General features: G+C 38.1%; 1 non-coding gene across 1 annotated transcript; it reads left to right on the plus strand.

The window, feature by feature from the left end:
* Positions 1-12,173: 12,173 nt before the first annotated feature.
* Positions 12,174-12,280, plus strand: LOC127088441 (small nucleolar RNA R71). Its single transcript, XR_007790276.1, has one exon. It is a non-coding gene; the product is annotated as a small nucleolar RNA R71 (small nucleolar RNA).
* The last annotated feature ends 1,747 nt before the right edge of the window (positions 12,281-14,027 follow it).

Genomic DNA, 14,027 nt, shown 5'->3' on the forward strand with positions numbered 1-14,027 from the left:
TTGAACATACTTTGAGAAAACTAGAAGCCATTTCCATTTTATCCCCCTTAGGAAGCTTCTGGACGAAGGATAGATCTGACATCGAAATAATAGCAGCTAACTCCTCAAGAGTATGGGGAAGCCAGGAAGAGAAGATGCCTGGTATCTTTATGAAGGGATCCATCTCCCCAGAAGCATCAATATCAGCAACCCAAGCCTGTTTTGGAGAACCTTCAGTTCGAGGGGATTGTTGTTCCTCATCCCAGACCCTCTTTGCCAAAACAGGATGAAAGGTGATTATCCCAATGACAAAGTGGACGCAACATCCACGAGTTCATCCACTTCAGGAGTAGGAGTAGGCATCTCTATGACCGGGGCAGGAGAAATGGTCAGAGTTGTAACAGTGGTAGCAGAAGGAGCATGCCCAGAAGTGGTAACGTAAGTACTCATCGCATCTAGAATACCTTGAGCATCTGTAAGGTTGTAGAACATGTTCAACTTGCTTATTTTATCCATGCTATCTACAAAATGCAATCACATATGTCAAAAAAGCATGAAGGCTCAACGCTCACAAAACTTTCCCTCACCTCCTCTTAGCTAACTGCACTCAAAATAACATGAGTACAAATTCTCCTTTTCTGCACATCGATAAATGGCACCTCGCCAGGGTTGAACCCATCCTCATAGCCATTCCCTTGAAACTACAATTGCATTTCCTCCTTCATTGTCACATCGTATGAAGAAAGAGAACATGACTTGGTAGGAGTAAGCAAATCGATTAATATGGAGCTTAAACCAATATTTTAGGTACGAAAAATGACAGAAGCGAGAAAATTGATAGGGATATAGAAAAAATCATAGCGAGTTGTAGAGGTGAAGGGCTTCACCTAAAATAAACATCTAAGAGAATTCCCCCAGTCCATTATGAAGGATTCGAATCGAAGGTTGACCAAATGAAAGTGGATCGCGACTTTATGAGTCGAATTGGGGTACAAACTGCAAGTGCACAGTTCTATCGCGTAGTTTTAAAAGATATCGATCCCACAGGGACTTATGAATCGATATACCGTTTTCTAAGGTTACTTCGTAAAGCTAAGGCGGATGATACTTTGATTGTTTGGGGAAAAGTTAAAACTAAAATGAGATCTAGGTTAAATATCAATTAAGCGGATATCGGTATGTAGTTCGTCGTAATTAGGGAATCAAGTCTTCATTGGTTTCTTGGTTTTAAAATAAATCTTTTCAGTGGACACCATTGATTAAAAGTCTTCTCTCAAACTCTCGCTCTGTTGAATAGACCATGACTTTAAATTAACGTAGCTGTCACTTATTAGTTAAGTCCAAAATCACTTTTTGAAAACAATAGAATCTATAGAAACTCTTTTTAAGAAAATACTAATCGTTTAAACACCCTCGTCTCAAACTCTCGCTCTGTTGACTTAGATTATATAATTAAATTCAAATACTTAACTCTCGTTCTCACATTTAACTTTTAAGAATACTTTTTTAAAAAGGTTAGAATTTAATTAACTCTAAAAATTGCTTTCGCCCTGATCTAGAATTAATGTCCAATTTACACTGTCCAGTTAAAAACTCAAACTTTCGTTCTATTGATTTTAACTTCTTTAGTCTTTTGCATTCGTACAAAAACCTTGGTATTAAACCTGTAAATTGAGACCATAAAAAGAGTGATTTTATTTTTAAACGTAATTAAGCCAACTTAGTTTTGATTCCTTCATTCCGCTTACTTTACATACCGATACCTAAATAAATTAGTCAGACATGCTAAACAGATCTAAACAATCATCATGCTTAAATAAATCCATCTCAGGCAAACAATATAAATAAACAATAATGCAGGGCATATATAAATTCAAACAATAATTAAAGAACCTGAATAATTAATGGCAATCTTGAACACTCCACCACAGACCGGTTGGATTTGTTCTTGAATTCTTCAATCGGACAGGAAAATAAAAGTGAAGGAATAAAAATATAGAGTTTAACGTAAGGTTAGATCCAGTAAAAGATACACAATAGTTTCCGGTGTAGAAACTATTGTGTGAAAAATTAATTAAGTGCTAAAAGATTTGCTGGAAAAGGAAATAAAAAAATTGCAAATAAAGTAAAAACCGTAAAAAGGTAATGCTGTAAAGTATGCTTGCACGGCCGGAAGAGAAAAAGGGACGAAGAAGCGAGAGCTTTAGGGTTGGAAGGAAGTGACTATTTATACTAGTCTACTTGTAACGGTTTCCACAGCTTTCACGTTCCAAGAGTCAAGCGTAACAATAGGTTTCAACGTGCCTCTGTTGCGCTTCTGAAGCCAAAAATATAGGAGAATGGTGTGACGTCCGTCACACCATGTGTTACGTTCGTAACACAAGGCAGTAGGGCGTGACGCTCGTCACACCTTGCGTGGCGCTCGTCACAGGTCCAGCGCTCCTGGCTTGTGATTGTGGGCTGGGTTTTGTGGATTTTGCTTTTCATTGTCTTTTTGCACCCCTTTTTCTTCCTTTTTCACTTATGCTTTAAATAAATTACCTGGGACAAATAAAAGGAAAAATACCGAGTAATATTGAATAAAATGAAATAAATCGAAACAAATAATAATACAATTTAATTAAATCGAGTCCAAAAATGTGATATTATTTCATGTTATCAAACTCCCCCATACTTAGACCTTTGCTTGTCCTCAAGCAAGATACAGTATAAAAATCGTCTTAAAAATTTGGCCAGGTGAAATTTCAAAGTACACATCAATTCGTACTAGGTTGCAAGTAAACCACGTTTAGAAGTAACTTGAGTTTAATCTTGACATCAACAACTACCGTTACAACCTCGGATAACCTTACCTTATGCAAACCAGTTCGGGTCATGCTATTATAACTACCCTAGTTCCTTTACTCTCTTTTTTTCACCCGTTTTCATTCTAACGAAATCACATTAAGCCATTTATCGTTTCGCGCACATAGTGGAGTGACCGGTTAGTGATTCTGATCCCCTTTTTAGCTTGAAGCGCTGGTACATAATTCGGATAACTTCGTTATTTAGTCCATTGCAAATTGCGGGGGATCGGACCGTAGTCCGCCCTACCAAGTTCAGCACCAGATACCTGCTGAACCAACTCATAATGGATCTTTCGTATTATGCTTTCGTATGATCTGCAACCTTTAGATTAAATGATCTGGTAAGGATCACCTAACTTAGTTAGTGCATTTCCTGATATATATATATATATATATATATATATATATATATATATATATATATATATATATATATATATATATATATATATATATATATATATATATATATATATATATATATATATAATATATATATATATATATATATATATATATATATATATATATATATATATATTATTTATTTATTTATTTAGGGAATCATTCACTTATATTCATCGGCCCTCCACGTAGTTTGCTATTAAGATGGTGCTGACTTCTTGTATAAACTACTCGGGGTTACTATAAAGTTAAAAGTCCAGGGACTTGTATAACAGACACCTTTCTGGTCTAACATGTTGAGGTTTGTTTAGAGCGTTGGGGCGGAAATAATTTTTGTCTTAATTTTTCTCAAGTTTGATGAAATAGGCAACCTTTATACTTACTGAGTGTGTTAAATTTTTGTTATGGCTCATGAAAATTTGAGGGAATAGATAATAGAAAATTTTCACACTAGGGACTTTTTTTTTTATGTAAGAAAGGGAAATAACAATGAAAAGGGGAAGATAACATACTTGGAAAGGGAAGATTGAAAGAACAAGGTTGTTCCCCCCCACACTTAAATGAAACATTGTCCCTAATGTTTCAAAGAAAACAAAAGAAATACAAAAAAGAAAAGGAAACTAAAGTCAATGCTGCCTTCCGCCTCTTGTTCTTGGACCTGGTGATCGTTGACGTACTTCTAAGTTGTCAAACCTGTTGAAAAACTCAGTGAACCGCTGGTCGGTTATTGCATGCCTCGCTTCCTGTTGTTGTTGCATCTGGCGCATCATCTGCATCACTTCGAGATTCTGCGCTTGCATACCATCGATAACATCCATGATGTCGTCGTTGGTTGCTGGCCTTCTTCGTTGACGACGTCGTGAGGATGGACCAGCTGCATTATCGGAAGGGTTGATCGGGACTGATTGTTGGGCAGGAACCTGATCACTTTGCTCCATTTCTGCAAACTCGTCTGAAGGCGGGTTTGCTTGCGTAGGTTCGGTAGCTTCGGGAGCAATCAGATCATAGATGTGGCGGTTGGGATTGGTGACATCTGTTAGGGCAATGTTGGGTAAAACAACACTTGGGACTTCCTGGTTGTTCACCATAAGGTAATAACCTCCGCCTACCCTGTTTTTGATTAGGCGGCTGGACCGACAGTAGCTTATATCCATCAATAGGGGTGGGAGAGATTGTAAATTCTGAAGTCGATCCCCAAGATTTAAGCCAAGTGATATGGTGGTGATTAATCCACCAATTACAAAAGGTTGACGGCCTCTAGCACATTGGGTGCGGATATGATGAAATAGGAAGGAGGCAGCGTTTACCTGTGTATCTGCTGCAAAGACGCAGTGGAGGAAAAATAATTCCTTGGCGTTGACTTTGCTGTTGTTCGGTCGACCAAAAATAGTGTTTTGCAGGATGCGGATGAAGTACCGGATGGTTGGGTTATGTATATGCGAAGCAAGTAATACATCCCAGTTGTTGGTTTCCACACCGAAAAATTTTCTAAAGAGGTCGAAGGCGTTTATATGCCATTGGGAGTTCGGGGGTATCCTAGGGTGGACTTGACCTTCTACAGGAAATTGTAGCATGATGCTCAATTGGTTTTGGGATAGGGAGTACTCGGTGTTGAACATGCGGAAGGTTGTGGTACCGGTTAAGTACTCGTTTTCACCGGTAGGAGTGTTGTACGAATAAGAACTTAAAAATTCTAAGGTGAGAGCGGGGTAGGTAGGTTGATTATGAGTGCAAAGAAAGGTTAAATCAGCAAGGCGGAGCATCCATTCTATACCTTGAAGTAATCCTAATTCTTGTAAACAATGTAAATCAGGATACCTGGTGGATTGGACGCCTCGTTGTTGGAAACGCTCAAACTGCTCCCTTTGATAATTTTCATCTTCGGAACGGAAAATGATATTTCCGAAATCTTGGTTTCCCGCCATACCGATAAGTGGTTTGAAAGAGGTAATAAGGGGAGGAGGGAAATGAAATTGATTTTATAGAATGGTTTGTGGTGTATGAAGAAAAGTATGGTGGGTATTTATAGGGAAAGATTTGGAAGTTGGAAAGGGAGTGGTTGAAAAGTAAATAAATGTGGGTAAATGTGAATAAACGGGGAAGGTAAAAAGTGGGTGGTGTAACGGTCGTGTCTCCAACGGTTAGTAACGTTCACATAGCCTGAAGGTATCACGCTCGTGACAGGGGTGTTACGGGCGTGACAGGCACTTGGTGTGACGACCGTAATGGATTGTGTGACGCTCGTCACACAGTCATTCTTGCAACGTACCTTGTTTTTATCATTATACTTTATTGTAGTTATTTTGTTATGCATATGTTTATTTTATTTTGCTATTGTGATATTTTTAATTTGCCTTGCATGCCACTCTACTTTCATACTATATATATATATATATATATATATATATATATATATATATATATATATATATATATATATATATATATATCTTTAATAAGTTATGTAGGTAGAAACAGTAGAGAGCATTATTGATAGATATTTGGATAAGTCATAATAAAGTAAAATAAATCAATAGCTTCATAAAATAATCATAATGTAACATTGGAAGACAAAAGCAAACATGCGAAAGAAAAACAAATACTAAAATAATTTGAAACAAAATTAATGAATAACCTAAACTAAAACTAAGTAACTAAGAAAAACAACTTCTATCCATCTGCATGATCTCTGGCCGGAGGAGCAGAGGAGTTAACACGGTTTAGCAACTCGTGGAACTGATTTGTCATACTGTTCATGTATCCTAGAAATTCTTGTCCCATATTAGCTAACTCTTCTCTGAGGGCGTCCTGTTCTGACATCAAAGCCTGAATGGTGGTGTTATAATTTGCTCTGGGCATATGATGTCTAAGATCGGGTATTGCCGATTCTTCGGTCGGGACAGGTTGAGGAGGAGGATCAATATCATAATAACCAGATGGTGTCTGAGGGTCAGATTCAGCATAAGGGATCTGTTCGTCACAAATCTCATAGTCCTGGATGGATTCAGTAGATCTAGTGGGAGAGGGTATTTCGTTCAGGTTGTAGAGCCAGTTATTTCGGTTATGAACACTAGTCCTTGGACTAGGCAAGGTGAAAATGCAAAGAACTTGGTTGTTAATTATAAGCTCAAACTCTTCAGACCCTAGGTTTGCTATAAACATAGTGTTGAAGAGGAAGGGTATACTCATAGTCGCAATGCCACAAAAAGAGCTTAAGTCAAGCATAGGTTGATGTAATCCGATAGCATTACCAATCATGGTTATCAAGCCGCCTATTTGAATTGGTGCTCGTTCATCTTGGATAAGACGGTCAAAATTTGCCAACATAAAAGTAGCACCGTTTACTGGACGGTTCTAGGAAGCACAAAATATGATGAAGAGTTCATCACGTGAAACTGAGGTACTGTTTGACTTCTTCCCAAATAAGGTGTGGGCCAGGATCTTATGGAAATAACGAAAGGCCGTGTTATGTATGTTTCCAGAAAGAAACTCATGTTCCTCGGGATCGTCATTTCCAGTCAAGCCTCCCCAAAAGTGTTCAAGTTCTCTATATTCAAAAAGTTCTTCTTGGCTCACTGTGAATGTATCAAAAGAGGTAGGGAAACCTAAAAGGTTGGTAAAGTCTTGAATGTTAAATTGATACTCCATGTTGAACATTCTGAACTGGATGAAACCTCTGCTTATTCCTTTTCCATGGCTGGGTAGATAGATCAGAGAACTAAGGAATTCTAGAGTCAGTCTCCGGTAAGTGACGAATTGTCTACGGATAGGAGTGGTTTCCCACCCTATTTGACTCAGCAAATACAAGACACTCTCTCTTAGTCCAAGGGCAGTCATTACCCAATCATCAACATACAAACTAGGTAGCATCTCTCTCTCTCTGCTAGTTCCTCAAACTTTTGTTCTGAGCTTTCCCTCTGAATTTGATACCCATACGATCAATTTGTCCCATCAGGTTAGTGTTAGCTAGAGAAAAGAAAAACAAGAGTTTTAGTCAGAATTTGGCCAAATGCCGAAAGAAGAAAAGAATAGAAATTTTATGAGTTAAAATAAATTAAGAATGAATACCAAATAAAATTTAGAAGAATAATTAAAGAAGAAATAAAAATAAGGATAAAGAAAATTTGTGGGTTGTCTCCCACTAAGCGCTTTGTGTTAATGTCGCAAGCTCGACATAAAAACTATCAAATATAATCTATAGCTTTTGAAGGCATTACGTCTAAATGCAGGACTTGTAAATCTTCATTGTTCTCTGCATAGTGATAATGTTTTAGACGCTGCCCGTTTACGATAAATGTTTCCATAGATTTCCCTTTAATTTCCACCGCTCCACTGGGAAAAACATTGGTGACTTGGAAAGGACCTGACCATCTAGATCGTAGTTTTCCCGGGAATAACTTTAGCCTAGAGTTGAATAACAGGACTGTATCTCCTTGTTTGAAGATTTTCCTTGATATGCGCTTGTCATGCCATTGTTTTGTTCTTTCTTTGTAGATTCTGGCATTTTTGTAAGCGTCTCGTCTGAGTTCCTCTAATTCGTTTATATCAAGGATTCGATTTTCACCGGCGGCCTTATAGTTTAAATTTAGATTTTTAATAGCCCGGTAGGCCTTATGTTCTAATTCTACCGGGAGGTGGCAGGATTTTCCATAAATAAGCTTAAATGGGGTTGTCCCTATGGGAGTTTTGTAAGCGGTTCGATATGCCCATAAAGCTTCGGGTAATTTCGATGACCAGTCTTTCCTTGAGGTGGCGACTGTTTTTTCTAATATTCGTTTGATTTCTCTGTTAGACACTTCCACTTGCCCACTGGTTTGAGGGTGGTAAGGTGTCGCTACTCTATGCCTTACGCCATACTTAAACAATAGTTTTTCGAGTACCTTGGATATGAAATGCGATCCACCATCACTGACTACTATTCTTGGGACACCAAATCTTGGAAATATTATATTCTTAAAGAGTCTAGTTACTACTCGTGTGTCGTTTGTTGGATAAGCTATAGCTTCAATCCATTTTGATACGTAGTCAACCGCTACGAGTATGTACCTGTTACCGAAGGAAGGTGGAAAAGGTCTCATGAAATCTATTCCCCACACGTCGAAAATCTCTACTTCCAAAATTCCCTTTTGTGGCATTTCGTCACGTCTAGATATGTTCCCTGTGCGTTGACATCTATCACATTTCTTGACAGCAGCATGCACATCCTTCCATATGTTTGGCCAATAAAGACCGGCTTGTAGGATTTTGGAGCAGGTCTTGGATGTACTTGCATGTCCACCATAAGGAGCGGAGTGACAGTGTTGGATTATATTTTCTACCTCTTCTTCAGGTATGCACCGACGGAAAATACCATCGGGGCCTCTTTTGAAAAGTAAAGGGCCATCCCAGTAATAGTGTTTTATGTCATAGAAGAATCGTTTCTTTTGCTGGTAGGATAAAGTAGGTGGAACTATTTCGGCAGCTAAATAATTGACGAGATCAGCGTACCATGGTGTAGCACATATATCTAAGGTGGTTTCTACCTGTTTATCAGCTTTATTTTCTTCCAAAGTAGCTATAAGTTTATCTTACGAGAAATCATCGTTGATCGATGTTGTTTCCGGTTCAAGGTTTTCAAGTCTAGAGAGGTGATCTGCTACTACGTTTTCAGTTCCTTTTTTATCTTTGATTTCCAGATCGAACTCTTGTAGCAACATGATCCACCTTAGGAGTCTAGGTTTAGCATCCTTTTTTGTTAAGAGGTACTTGATAGCAGCGTGGTCAGTGTAAACGATTATTTTAGCTCCGACCAAGTAAGAACGAAACTTATCTAGTGCAAACACTACTGCTAAGAGTTCTTTCTGGGTTGTGGCGTAATTCATTTGTGCTTCATCTAGAGTTCTACTTGCGTAGTATATGACGTGAAGCTTTTTATCCTTTCGTTGTCCTAAAACAGCGCCCACGGCGTAATCACTGGCATCACACATTATTTCGAATGGTTCATTCCAATCTGGTGTCTGCATTATGGGTGCGGAGATCAATGCTTGTTTAAGCGTTTGGAATGCTTCTAAACATTTATTGTCGAAAATGAATTCAGCATCCTTCATCAATAGTCCGGTCAAAGGTTTAGTTATTTTAGAGAAGTCTTTAATGAATCGTCGGTAAAAACCGGCGTGTCCTAAGAAGCTTCGTACTTCTCTCACAGTTTTCGGAGGTTGAAGGTTTTCGATTACCTCTATTTTGGCTTTGTCTACTTCAATTCCTCTATTTGAGATAATGTGTCCTAAAACAATTCCTTCTTGTACCATAAAGTGACATTTTTCCCAATTAAGTACTAGGTTTACTTTTACACATCGTTCTAGAACTCTTTCTAGGTTTTCAAGACACTCTTCAAAGCTTTGTCCGCATACGGAAAAATCGTCCATAAATACTTCCATGATATTTTCGAGAAAATCGGCGAATATCGCCATCATGCACCTTTGGAAGGTTGCAGGAGCATTGCACAAGCCAAACGGCATTCGTCGATAAGCGAAGGTACCAAAAGGACATGTGAATGTTGTCTTTTCTTGGTCATCAGGATGAGTTGGTATTTGAAAGAAGCCCGAGTAACCGTCTAGATAGCAGAAATGAGAATGTTTTGCTAATCGTTCTAACATCTGGTCAATGAATGGTAAAGGGAAATGATCTTTTCGGGTTGCTTTGTTTAGTTTCCTATAATCAATGCACATTCTCCATCCCGATTCGATTCGTTTGGTTATAGTTTCTCCTTTTTCATTTTTGATAACTGTTATACCTCATTTCTTTGGTACTACGTGTACAGGACTAACCCATTTGCTATCAGATATAAGATATATGATACCTGCCTCTAATAACTTGGTTACTTCCTTCTTCACTACCTCACTCAGGATCGGGTTTAGTCTCCTCTGATGTTCCCTGGAAGTTTTACAGTCTTCTTCTAGCATGATGCGATGCATACAAATAGAAGGACTTATTCCTTTAAGATCGGTGATGTTATACCCTAGTGCGGTTGGATATTTTCTTAAGATATATAGGAGTTTTTCGGTTTCGAGCTTTCCTAGGTCTGCATTAACTATCACTGGTCATTCAAGTTCTAAGTCTAGGAATTCATATCTCAGATTTTTGGGAAGTGTTTTCAGGTCTAGGGTTGGTTTCTTAAGGCATTACGTAAGGTCCGGTGTTATTTCTAAACATTGGTTGAGTTTGTCTTCTACAAGATAGTCATACGATTTGTCATTTTCTAACTCTGTTTCTTTTATGCATTCATCGATGATATCCATGAAGTAACATGTATCTTCTATTGCAGGTGCTTTCAAAAATTGGGAAAGAATGAACTCAATTTTCTCTTCTCCTACTTCGAAAGTGAGTCGTCCTCGTTTTACGTCTATGATTGCACCGGCGGTTGCTAAGAATGGTCTTCCCAATATAATGGGTGTAACTTCATCTTCTCTAATGTCCATAATTATAAAATCGGTTGGGATGTAGAATTGACCTATGCGCACGGGAACGTTTTCAAGAATTCCTACAGGATATCTAACAGAACGATCTGCTAGTTGCACAGACATTTTAGTTGGTCTTAATTCTCCCATTTCAAGTTTCTTGCATATGGATAAAGGCATAACACTAATACCGGCTCCTAAATCGCATAAGGCTTTATCTATGACAAATTTTCCTATGTGACAGGGTATAGAGAAACTACCTGGATCTTTAAGTTTAGGAGGCATATTCTGGATTATAGCACTACATTCAGCAGTGAGTGTAACAGTTTCGCTATCTTCAAGTTTCCTTTTATTAGAAAGAATTTCTTTTAAGAACTTAGCATATGAGGGCATCTGCGTAATAGCTTCTGTAAACGAAATTGTGACGTTTAATTGTTTTAGTAGGTCAACAAATTTTTTAAATTGGCCCGCATCTTTGGTTTTAATAAGCCTTTGAGGGTAAGGGATAGGTGGTTTATAAGGTGGTGGAGGTACATAAGGTTCTTTCTTTTCTACGGTTTCCTTATTACTCTCTTCCTTTTCCTTAGGTGTACTTTCTTCCTCAGTTGACTTTTTAGAGTTTTGGTTTTCAGTTCTTGGATCTACTAGTCCTTCCACTTTCGTTCCACTTCTTAGTATGATTGCATGAGCGTGGCTTTTCGGGTTAGGTTGGGGCTGTCCAGGAAATGTACCTCTTGGGGCAGCAGTAGGCGCTTGTTGTTGAGCTACTTGTGATATTTGTGTTTCCAGCATTTTGTTATGGGTAGCAAGGCATCTACTTTACTTGCTAGTTGTTTGATTTGTTCGCTAGTGTGTATATTCTGGTTTAAGAAATCTTTATTGGTTTGCTGTTGAGAAGCTATGAAGTTCTCCATCATTATTTCCAAGTTGGATTTCCTAGAAACATTATTGTTAGGTGTAGGTGGGGTCGGCTTTTGATATCCAGGAGGTATAGCTGGGGTTTGATTTGGAGCTTGTCCTGGTGCGTATAAAGCATTGTTACTCTTATATGAAAAATTAGGATGATTCTTCCAGTTTGAGTTATAGGTGTGCGAGTAGGGATTTCCTTGAGCATAATTCACTTGATCTGCTTGGATTCCTGTTAGGAGTTGACAATCTGCAGGGGTGTGACCTTGGATTCCACAGACTTCGCAATTCTGAGTTGCGGCAACCACGGTGGTTGGAGGTGATACATTCAAACTTTCAATTTTCTGGGAAAGGGCTTCCACTTTTGCATTAACATGATCAAGGCTACTTATCTCGTACATGCCACTTTTCATTTGAGGTTTCTCTACCATTGCTCGGTCGCTTCCCCACTGATAATGGTTTTGGGCCATGCTTTCGATAAGTTGATAAGCATCGGCATAAGGTTTATCCATAAGTGCACCACCTGCTGCGGCGGGCTATTGTTAACCTTGTGTTGTACAAGAGACCATTATAGAAGGTATGAATCACTAACCAGTCCTCTAAACCATGGTGTGGACAAAGTCTCATCATGTCTTTGTATCTTTCCCATGCTTCGAAAAGAGACTCGTTATCTTTCTGTTTAAATCCATTTATCTGGGCTCTCAACATAGTTGTTTTGCTTGGAGGAAAATATCGGGCAAGGAAGACTTTCTTCAAATCATTCCATGTTGTGACCGAGTTGGAAGGAAGAGACTGAAGCCATCTTCTAGCTTTATCTCTTAACGAGAAAGGAAAAAGACGAAGTTGAATTGCCTCTGAAGTGACACCATTAGCTTTAACAGTATCAGCGTATTGGACAAATACGGATAAATGAAGGTTTGGATCCTCGGTAGGATTTCCAGAGAATTGATTTTGTTGCACTGCCTGTAGCAGCGAAGGTTTAAGTTCGAAGTTGTTTGCTTCGATTGCGGGTGGAGCAATACTCGAATGCGGCTCATCTTGCGATGGAGCGGCGAAATCTCGAAGAAAACGAGCTGGTTCTGCCATCTCGGCTATTGGTGAAGGAAAAAGATTTTTGAGATCAGGAATTTCGATAGGAGGGAGATTATTTGCAGCACGATATTCCCGAATTCGTCGTAAGACTCGGAGATATAGTTCGATGTCGTTGATTCGTAAGTAAAACAGCTCGCCTTGTGAGCGAGTGTGTGGCATACAAATCAATGAAAAAAAAGAAATAAAAATTGCCTTAGTCTCTACAGCGTAACAGAAGAGTTACGATATCGACTAAATAAAAGTCCCCGACAACGGCGCCAAAAACTTGATCGCGACTTTATGAGTCAAATTGGGGTACAAACTGCAAGTGCACAGTTCTATCGCGTAGTTTTAAAAGATATCGATCCCACAGGGACTTATGAATCGATATACCGTTTTCTAAGGTTACTTCGTAAAGCTAAGGCGGATGATACTTTGATTGTTTGGGGAAAAGTTAAAACTAAAATGAGATCTAGGTTAAATATCAATTAAGCGGATATCGGTATGTAGTTCGTCGTAATTAGGGAATCAAGTCTTCGTTGGTTTCTTGGTTTTAAAATAAATCTTTTCAGTGGACACCATTGATTAAAAGTCTTCTCTCAAACTCTCGCTCTGTTGAATAGACCATGACTTTAAATTAACGTAGCTGTCACTTATTAGTTAAGTCCAAAATCACTTTTTGAAAACAATAGAATCTATAGAAACTCTTTTTAAGAAAATACTAATCGTTTAAATACCCTCGTCTCAAACTCTCGCTCTGTTGACTTAGATTATATAATTAAATTCAAATGCTTAACCCTCGTTCTCACATTTAACTTTTAAGAATACTTTTTGAAAAAGGTTAGAATTTAATTAACTCTAAAAATTGCTTTCGCCCTGATCTAGAATTAATGTTCAATTTACACTGTCCAGTTAAAAACTCAAACTTTCGTTCTATTGATTTTAACTTCTTTAGTCTTTTACTTTCGTAGAAAAACCTTGGTATTAAACCTGTAAATTGAGACCATAAAAAGAGTGATTTTATTTTTAAACGTAATTAAGCCAACTTAGTTTTGATTCCTTCATTCCGCTTACTTTACATACCGATACCTAAATAAATTAGCCGGACATGCTAAACAGATCTAAACAATCATCATGCTTAAATAAATCCATCTCAGGCAAACAATATAAATAAACAATAATGCAGGGCATATATAAATTCAAACAATAATTAAAGAACCTGAATAATTAATGGCAATCTTGAACACTCCACCACAGACCGGTTGGATTTGTTCTTGAATTCTTCAATCGGACAGGAAAATAAAAGTGAAGGAATAAAAATCTAGAGTCTAACGTAAGGTTAGATCCAGTAAAAGATACACAATAGTTTCCGGTGTAGAAACTA

The sequence above is a fragment of the Lathyrus oleraceus genome, chromosome 5, assembly GCF_024323335.1.
Source record: "Lathyrus oleraceus cultivar Zhongwan6 chromosome 5, CAAS_Psat_ZW6_1.0, whole genome shotgun sequence".
Taxonomy (NCBI): domain Eukaryota; kingdom Viridiplantae; phylum Streptophyta; class Magnoliopsida; order Fabales; family Fabaceae; genus Lathyrus; species Lathyrus oleraceus.